This window comes from Nycticebus coucang, chromosome X (assembly GCF_027406575.1).
Source record: "Nycticebus coucang isolate mNycCou1 chromosome X, mNycCou1.pri, whole genome shotgun sequence".
In the NCBI taxonomy this organism is placed as follows: Eukaryota; Metazoa; Chordata; class Mammalia; order Primates; family Lorisidae; genus Nycticebus; species Nycticebus coucang.
This window is the reverse complement of record NC_069804.1, coordinates 20,884,297-20,893,371: the sequence shown is the minus strand read 5'-3', so window position 1 is coordinate 20,893,371 and position 9,075 is coordinate 20,884,297. Positions and strand designations below refer to the sequence as shown.

General features: G+C 46.1%; 1 pseudogene; it reads right to left on the bottom strand.

The window, feature by feature from the left end:
• Nucleotides 1-1,446: 1,446 nt before the first annotated feature.
• Nucleotides 1,447-5,643, bottom strand: LOC128576711 (dual specificity protein phosphatase 5-like; annotated as a pseudogene).
• Nucleotides 5,644-9,075: the final 3,432 nt, after the last annotated feature.

Sequence of the window (9,075 nt, the reverse complement as noted above, 5' to 3'; positions counted from 1 at the left end):
CCACTGTGCTTTAGGTGCCAAGCCATATCCTATTTTTTAACAAAAATATTTCCTCATGTTATCATATGTGTTCTGTAAAAACAATTTTTTCCCTTTCACTACTTTTATTTTGTGCTATAAAACAACAACCAATAGCATACTAGTTTTCTTCACATTTGCTAGGGTTTTAAAAAAAATTGCCTTTTCCCCTGGAGACATAACCTACAGACAAAAAAGTAGTACCACACTGCAAAATCTGCAAATCCAGGTAGCCAAAAGCTGAAAGACAGGGGATAGGTGAAGGGGCAGGGAAGAAAACAACTGTCACAAGAGAGGAGACACAGCACAGAGCATACAGGACAGTAAGCTGAGGAAATCACCATTTTTCTTTTTCTTTCTTTCTTTTTTTTGAGACAGAGCTTCAAGCTGTCACCCTGGGTAGAGTGCTGTGCCATCACAGCTCACAGCAACCTCCAACTCCTGGGCTCAAGTGATTCTCCTGCCTCAGCCTCCCAAGTAGCTGGGACTACAGGCGCCCACCAAAACGCCCAGCAATTTTTTGGTTGCAGTTGTCATTGTTGTTTGGCAGGCCTGGGCTGGATTCAAACCTGCCAGCTCTTGTGCATGTGGCTGGTGCCTTAGCTGCTTGAGCTACAGGTGCCGAGCTGGAAATCACCATTTTTCAATACCACCTACCCAGAATACCTAGCAGGTAGGTACCCTTTTTCTTCTGGGACCTACTGCCACCATTTTAAAGGGGTGATTTTTGGTCTGTGATCTGAAAAATGCTTTTCAAATGAAGAATTTCTTTGAGGAAATGAGCCAGATTCAAGTCTGAATAAGAATGCCAAAGTCTAAGGTCAGGGAAGACCTACAGTGGAAAAGAAACCTGGAAAGCCAAAATCTTGTACTTCAACCAACTACCTCTATTGGACCCAAGAAGGAGTCTCAAAAACATTTCAGAGTTCAAATAAGCATGTATCTTACATCCCTACAAACCCAGGAGGGTGACTTTCCCGACTAGATAATGATTGGCTTATGCACTCAAGCAACAAAGACCCACACTGAAGACTGCCAAGGTTCAAAAAGTAAGGTGGAAATTGTGCTTCCTTCAAAATGAATTGGCTTTGTAACTGCCGTTTTCCCTAGTCGCCCACATTCCTGCAGGTGTTTGTTGCCTTACCCTTGAGATGAAAAGGCGAACTCTGAGGTGTGAGGACTGCAGTCCAGAGAAGGCAGTGGGTCTGGAGGTACCCGAGTCAGAATGGCTTGGCCTTCCTTCGGTCCTGAGAACCCATCTCCAAGGTCAGTGTGAAGTTCATTTGCAAGCCTGGTGACTGCTCACCATTGCACTGGGGCAGTGGGACAGAGCTAGGCGTTCAGTACTGCCCAAGTATGAAATGTCCACGAGTTTAAGAAACAAAATGACAGTTGACAGGGGCTCTTGGTGGCTCCTCTATCCCAGTTTCAGCAGGATGTAGCTGTGGCCACAGGGCTCCTGCAAAGCTCTGAGACTGTCCAGTGGGTGGACACCAGCCAGCAACTAGACAGGGAATGTGCAGCAGGCGCCTTGCATATCAGGGCTCAATGTAAGTGGCCTAGCAAGGAGGAGCTCGCAGCCCCCCTTGGCAGGAGGGTGGCTGGAGGTTGGGGGTAGAAGGCAGGATACTGGATTCACATTGCAGGAGATGATCCATCAAGCCAACATTGGGCAACATCACACGCATCCTCTGCTTCAAGTACGCGAAGGCCTTCTTCAGGTGGAACTAGTTGGTTTTCCTGCTAAGCCATACAATAGTGGTGGGTGAGCGGGAGATGCTGGCCTCCAGTGGGCGGGGACCTTGCCTCCCTTTTCCCTGACAAAGTCAATAAAGTCTATTGCTTCTTGAAAGTGGGAGCTAATGTCACCCGTGTGCCTGTCTTCTACAGGGATGCATTTGTAGTGTTGGTGGATCGTGCAGGCCTCGGAGGTCCACCGGGAGACATTTGGCAGGGCTGTGATTTGCAAGTTGGCAAGAACTCGCACTTGGATGCGTGGTAGATATTTCCAAGGTAGAAGGAAAGAATCCCTCTCTCTCTCTCTTTTTTTTTTTTTTTGTTAATTAGGCCCAGGTTAAGGTTTGAACCACTGCCCCTGCTGTGCGGGGGGGGGGGAGGGGGCGGCTCTGGTGTGCTAACCACTGAGCTATGGCGCCCAGCTAGAAGGGAAGAATTTCACCTGGACCACCCAGGTAGTAAGCTGGCCTATACGTGACATTTAGCACTGGTTTTCCACACTGGCTGACGAGGGCTTTCTCACTCTTTCTTTCTTTCTTTTTGAAACCTTCTGCAAACATCTGGTCCTGAGATCCCAGCAGGTCCCAGCCTTAATCTGACCTCCTGCAGGACCCTGCACAATTTTGCAGCCTCCTGGCCCGTGATCTGGCTCAATTTCCGCGGATTCGAAGCTGGAAAGACACGGTTCCGATCAGGAGCATAACAAGGGTCCGGGTAAATGGACGTCCGTAAATGAAAATCTCGACTCCGTGTGTTAAGGCCGTTCCAAATCCGGACTCCGCGTGTTAAGGCCGTTCCAATCATGAGTAAGACTCGGGAAAAACCTTGGAAGGCCGCCAGCATTTTTTTTTTTTTTTTTTTTTGTAGAGACAGAGTCTCACTGTACGGCCCTCGGGTAGAGTGCGGTGGCGTCACACAACTCACAGCAACCTCTAACTCTTGGGCTTACGCGATTCTCTTGCCTCAGCCTCCCGAGCAGCTGGGACTACAGGCGCCCGCCACAACGCCCGGCTAAGCATTTTGCCATTCTCTCCGAACAACAGTGATTAACACCCAGGACTCCACGTAAACGACTTTTGGGCCCTGATCGTCCCCCAATATCAGTCTTGGACTTTGAAGGAGACCAAACTCCAAGAACCAGCGCAGAGAACCGAGAGACCAGAGCGGTATCCTGCCCGCCTTTTTTTTTCTTTTTGAGGCAGAGTCTCACTTTGTTGCCCTTGGTAGAATGCTGTAGCATCATAGCTCACAGCAACCTCACACTCTTGGGCTCAAGCGATCTTCTTGCCTCAGTTATTTATTTATTTATTTATTTATTTTCATTTTTAGTAGCGACCGGGTCTCACTCTTGCTCAGGTTGGTCTTGAACTTGTGAGCTCAGGCAATCCACGCGCCTCAGCCTCCCATTACAGGCCTGAGCCACCTTTAGGGCCAGCTCGCTCATTTTTGATCTTGTCTTGGGAAATGGGTTTCACATCCAACCAACACTCACGGTATTCTGAGTAGAAGGTCTCACATCCACCTTTGAGAAGCAGCCCCGCGGGCCGGCGGGCAGGCAGGCGAGCACAACCCGCGCGACGCTCTCCCCACGCAGCTTCTGCCAGTGGCGGGTGCCCCGCGGCTGCGAGGCCGCCGCTGGCTTCCTGCGGCAGCCGCGCGCGCCGCCCTGACCCGCCGCCGCACCGCGGTTGAAGTTGACGTTGAGCGAGCGGCACACGCTCCAGGCCGCGAAAGCAGTTAGCACCACGCAGCGCGCTGCCGCCTCCTTGCGGAGCGGAGCGTGTTGTGCCCCTGGCGCGCGTCCAGCCACAAGACTTTAACGAAGCCGCTCCGCGCAGCGTGCACCGCAGGCACCCACCTCCAGGGTGCCCACGGGCGAGGCACGAGAGGGCGCACGCGGGGCTGCGGCCGGCCGGCCGTAGAAACAATTTTTTTTTTTTTTTTTTTGTAGAGACAGAGTCTCACCTTATCGCCCTCGGTAGAGTGCCGTGGCATCACACAGCTCACAGCAACCTCCAAATCCTTGGGCTTAGGCGATTCTCTTGCCTCAGCCTCCCGAGTAGCTGGGACTACAGGCACCCGCCACAAGGCCCGGCTATTTTTTTGTTGCAGTTTGGCCGGGGCTGGGTTTGAACCTGCCACCCTCGGCATATGGGGCCAGCGCCCTACCCGCTGAGCCACAGGCGCCGCCCCGTAGAAACAATTTTTAATATCTTTTTTAAAAACAGAGTCTAGCTTTGCTGGCCAGGCTAGAGTGCAGTGGCATCATCATAGCTCAAAGCAACTTAAAACGCTTGGGCTCCATTGATCCTCTTGACTCAGCCTCCAGAGTAGCTGGAACTACAGGCACCCGCGACTTAGAAAACAGGCCTCGCTCTTGCTCAGGCTGGTCTCAAACTCATGACCTCAAGCAATCCACTATCTTCAGCCTCCCAGAGTGCTAGGATTACAGGCTACCGTGCCTGGCCTGATATCATTTGTCATGCTATTATAATCATGCAGTGAATAAAGTTTCATGTCTTGTTTTATTTTATTTTATTTTATTTTTCATTTTTTATTGTTTTGGAGACAGAGTTTCACTTTGTCGCCCTTGGTAGAATGCTGTGGCATCATAGCTCACTTCCAACTCTTGCGCTTAAGCAATCCTCTTGCTTCAGTTTCTCTATTTTTAGTAGAGACGAGGTCTTTCTTTTGCTCAGGCTGGTCTCAAACTTATGAGCGCAAGGAATCCGCCCAACTCGCCCTCCCAGACTGCTAGGATCAAAGACCACTGTGCCCAGCCTGATTTCATTTCTCATGCTATGATAATCACGCAGTGAATAAAGTTTCATATCTTGTTTTTTTAATAAAAATATTTCCCAATGTTATCACATGTGCTCTGTAAAAACAATTTTTAATATCTTTATATGGACATAAAGCTGAGTTAAGTTAGTCGATTTGATCTATCCATTCCACTGTTTTGGTTGTTGGACAGTTACTCACTGTAGTAAATCAAATCATACTTTCTCTTCGTAGAAAGCCTAGTATGTATTTAGGATTATTACTTCAAGATAAATTCCCAGAAACGGAATTACGGCCTCAAAGGGTATGAACATGTTTTAGTTTGGTGATAAATATTGATAAATTGCTTTCCCAAGTAGTTATATCAAGCTATACTATAATGTCAAATTATGAGCTAGATATTAGCACAGCCTGATAGATTGCAGAACAATCTTCCTCAGAGATCTTTAAGAAGAATTAAAAAATTCACTTTCTGTGTTCCAGGTCTGACTTTCAAAGATTTAAGACAGGTTTACTAACTCTCAATTAAAAATAAAAGACATTTAAAACATCAGGAAGATATGGGCAGTGCCTGTGGCTCAAAGGAGTAGGGCACCAGCCCCATATGCCAGAGGTGGCAGGTTCAAACCCAGCCCCGGCCAAAAACTGCAAAAAAAAAAAAAAAAGTCAGGAAGATAACATGAACTCACTGTTTTTGTTTTGAGACAGAGTCTCAAGCTGTCACCCTGGGTAGAGTGCTGTGTCATCACAGCTCACAGCAACCTCAAACTCTTGGGCTTAAGCGATCCTCTTGCCTCAGTCTTCCAAGCAGCTGGGACCACAGGCGCCCACCACAACACCCGGCTGTTTTTTGATTATAGTTGTCATTGTTGTTTGGCAGGCCCAGGCTGGATTTGAACCCTCCAGTTCCAGTGTATGTGGCTGGTGCCCTAGCTGCTTGAGCTACATCCTCTCTTGTATCAGATCTTAGGTTTGGATAGCCACTTTCTTGCCAAGTGAAATGTTTTCACATTATGTCTACAAGCAAGGCAGGTGTCTATTTTACAGACAGAGAAATAGTGTGGCACAATGAAAGTTTCTTTAAGTGACTTACCTTCCAACAGCCATATGATTTATACTGAACTCACATCTATGGTCCACATCTTAGGACTCCTGGCAATATTAGTCAAGTTCAGGTAACCTCAAGATGTGCTATATATAAAACAATTTTTTAAAAAGAGGGAGCAGCAGAAAGAAAGGTTTCATCTAAGTTCCATTTTTGTATGTAAGAAAATATAACACCAAAAGAAATTCCTCATACAAATCTAACAGTACATAGAAGCTAGATTTCAACCTAATGTTCTGTAGTTTATAAGAATCAAAGCTGCGATGACTTTAAAATGATGACAATTTATTTTTTTCCTCTGCAGGTATTCTAATGAACAAAGAACTAGTTTATGTTATATTTTAGACATCAAGGTGCTTGGTGTAAAACAGGGTTTCTTAACCCCTGCATTATTGACATTTTGGGCTTGAGTGCTCTTTGTTTTTTTTTTTTTGCAGTTTTTGGCCGGGGCTGGGTTTGAACCCACCACCTCCAGCAGATGGGGCCAGCACCCTACCCCTTTGAGCCACAGGCACTGCCCCTGAGTGTTCTTTGTTGTGTGGGGCTGTGATAATTAAAAATAACCAAACAGAACATTAGCCAAAAATAACTTTTTTTTTTTTTTTTTGGTTGCAGTTTTTGGCTGGGGCCAGGTTTGAACCCACCACCTCCGGTATGTGGGCTGGCGCCCTATTTCTTTGAGCCACAGGTGCCACTCCCCAAAATAACATTTTTATTTATTGGTTATTACAACTTCGTAGAGTGGTGGCAATGGCTTGTTAACACTGCCAAATGTTCTCTGGGGGATACAATCACTCTGGTTGAGAATCCCTGGCAGGGTACATATGGTGTGATTAATTCTATTAAATAAGCCCTGCTTATGTCCAGATTAATGACAGATGAAAAGGATGGGAAGCTTAGACACTGATGTCCTTTAACAGACATTTTCATATAAATTTAACTTTTTTAAACTTGACCTGATACATTTTGAGAAAAATGAATGTCTTTTTTTTTTATTTTTTTGAGATTGAGTCTCATTATGTTGCCCCTCCGTAGAGTGCCGTGTGGCGTCACAGCTCACCGCAACCTCAAATTCTTGGGCTCAAGCGATCCTCTTGCCTCAGCCTCCCAAGTAGCTGGGACTATAGGTGCCTGCCATAATGCCCAGCTATTTTTTTGTTATAGTTGTCATTGTTGTTTACCAGGCCTGGGCTGGGTTCGAACAGGCCAGCCCTGGTGTACATGGCCAGCGCCCGAACTGCTGAACTACAAGTGCCGAGCTGAAAAATGAATGTCTTATCTCAGCAAATGGAAAAGTAAAATGGACATCAATTGCTAAAGTATTCAAAATCTGTAAATCGAACGTAATCTAAAATTTTATGAAGATAGTTTTCTAGCATAATACTGGGTAGAAACAATGGATTCAGTCATTTGTAATTATCTGTGAATAACAAAATTTTAACGAGCAAATGGCTTTTTCTAACTTACTAAGTAAAATACCAGGTAAGATATCTGCATTTTTCTAAGGAATTACAGAAATAATTTCTTTTTTTTTTTTTTGAGATAGAGTCTCACTATGCTGCCCTTGGTAGAGTGCCGTAGCGTCACAGCTCACAGCAACCTCCAACTCTTCAACTTAAGCGATTCTCTTGCCTCAGCTTCCCAAGTAGTTGGGACTATAAACACCCGCCACAACGCCCAGCTATTTTTTTTTTTTTTTTTGCTGTAGTTGTCGTCGTTTGGCAGGCCCAGGCCGGGTTTGAACCTGCCAGCCCTAGTGTTATGTGGCCAGCACCCTAACCACGGAGCTACGGGTGCCCAGCTGAATTACAGAAATAATTTCAAAGATAATTTTGTTAATGAATTCTGGTTTTTTATTTTTTATTTATTTATTTTTTTTTTTTTTGTAGAGACAGAGTCTCACTTTATGGCCCTCGGGTAGAGTGCCATGGCATCACACAGCTCACAGCAACCTCCAACTCCTGGGCTTAGGTGATTCTCTTGCCTCAGCCTCCCAAGTAGCTGGGACTACAGGCGCCTACCATAACACCGGCTATTTTCGGGACGGGGGTCTCACTCTTGCTCAGGCTGGTCTCCAATTCGTGAGCTCAGGCAATCCACCCACCTTGGACTCCCAGAGTGCTAGGATTACAGGTGTGAGCCAAGAATTACTGCGCTTGGCCCAAGTCAAAGTTCTTGATGGTATTTTTTGTATTTTCAGTCTCTATCTGTGCCCACTCCACCCACTCCTCCCTCCACTCGAACCTGGCTCAACTTCCCCTACCACACTGGGCCTGACCTCTCAAGATCATCTATGAACTCTTCGACTAGATCCCATTGATATTTTTCAGTGCTCATCCTATGTCACTTCTCTCTCAACAACATCTCATATTAATTGACATTGCCCCCCCCCAACACTTTTTGAGAGAGTCTTACTCTGTTGCCCAGGCTAGAGTGCCAAGGCTTCAGCGTAGCTCACAGAAACCTCAAACTCCTGGGTTCAAGTGATTCTCCTGCCTCAGCCTCCCTGTAGCTGGGACTATGGGTGCATACCACAATGCCTGGTTAGTTTTTCTATTTTTAGTAGAGATGGGGTCTCACTATTGCTCAGAGGCTGGTTTTGAACTCCTAAGCTCAAGACATCCTCCCACCTTGGTCTCTGCTAGGATTATAGGTGTGAGTCACTGTGCCCAACCAGACATCCCCTTCTTCTTGATACCTTTGCCTCCCTTCTTCTAATACTAAATTCTCTTACGGTTTTCTTTCTAGTTTTCAGTTGAAAGCAGCGGTCCTCAACCTGTGGGTCGCGACCCCTTTGTAACAATGAAAATACATCCTGCATATCAGGTATTTACATTACGATTCATAACAGTAGCAAAACTATGGTTATGAAGTAGCAATGAAAATAATTTTATGGTTGGGGGTCACCACAACATGAGGAACTGTATTAAAGGGTCGAGGCATTAGGAAGGTTGAGAAGCACTGGTTTAAAGCCTCTTCTCAGTTTCCTCTTTCTATACATTTAAAAAACTAAATGCTGGTGTTCCTGAGCTCTCTATCCTAGGACACCTTCTCTTTCCTTATTGTTCTACATTCTTGCTAGACTATATCCATTTCCATAGACTAAATTATGTATTGGGGTGCATCAGCTTACTCATGGTATCTCCAACTAATTTTTTTTTTTTTTTTTTTGAGACAGAGTCTCATTCTGTCACCCTTATTGTTGTCATTGTTGTTTGGCAGGCCTGGGCCAGGTTCGAACCCATCAGCCCTTGTGTATGTGGCTGGCCCCCTAACTACTGAGGTACAGGCGCCGAGCCACTCTCCAACTAATTTCTCTTGAGTCTCAGGCCTGTACATTTAACTGCCTATTTGCTGTCTTAGAAGTCTCTCAACAGCTGGACATTCTTGGCCTGGTGCCCTAGTGGTTAGGGGGCCGGCCACATACACTGGGG